Consider the following 790-nt stretch of genomic DNA (forward strand, 5'->3'; position numbering starts at 1 on the left):
GTGTCTGGGTGTGAACGCCACTCTCCTCTGTGATACACTTCTCATGTTCTCCCTGATTAGTTATAACAGCAGGTAGTCGAAAGAATTTCTTATCCTTTTCCCTATCAGATCGGTTAGTACATCCGCTATCCTACAATAATTCACCATTTTCGTGTGAAAATGTTGGAGATCTCTCTAAACTGAACTTTCCACGCTGTAACCACGTCGCACGGTCGCACCAATGATGCCAACATGGCCGCCTTTGTTTTGATGACGTCACGTGCAAGGGGTCTATAGAAAGATTACTTCTTCAACAAAAGCGAAAGAATTCATACGTTAAGAAAGTACAAAAGTTAACTCCAAGTTAAGACAATTGCAGTTTAAGTAAGATAGCAAAATAAACAACAAAACCCTAGGCCAATAGCTCAAGAAGAGATTTCTGTTACCCACGGCTTGTGTAAATGTTTTTTTGTTACTAGAACTCTGTTATTATACGAATAGACTGGTCTCATAATTTTACATAGGAGTTAGCATTTTTGTAAACTACCTGTTTACATTTCTCCCTATCCAATCGGACGATAGCAACATCGTTAACGCACACGCACACACGCACACAACACACGTGTGCGCGCGCACACACACACGTCAACACATGCATATATAGTTTTACAATATATATATATATATATATATATATATCACCAATGAGATCGCTAGCCTGTTCTACGGCGCTCAATCTTCTCTGTTATCATTCCAAATTCGGAGTTAGCATTTTTGTAAACTACGTGTTTACATTTCATCCTATCCAATC

This window comes from Priapulus caudatus, unplaced genomic scaffold (assembly GCF_000485595.1).
Source record: "Priapulus caudatus unplaced genomic scaffold, Priapulus_caudatus-5.0.1 Scaffold812, whole genome shotgun sequence".
Taxonomy (NCBI): domain Eukaryota; kingdom Metazoa; phylum Priapulida; class Priapulimorpha; order Priapulimorphida; family Priapulidae; genus Priapulus; species Priapulus caudatus.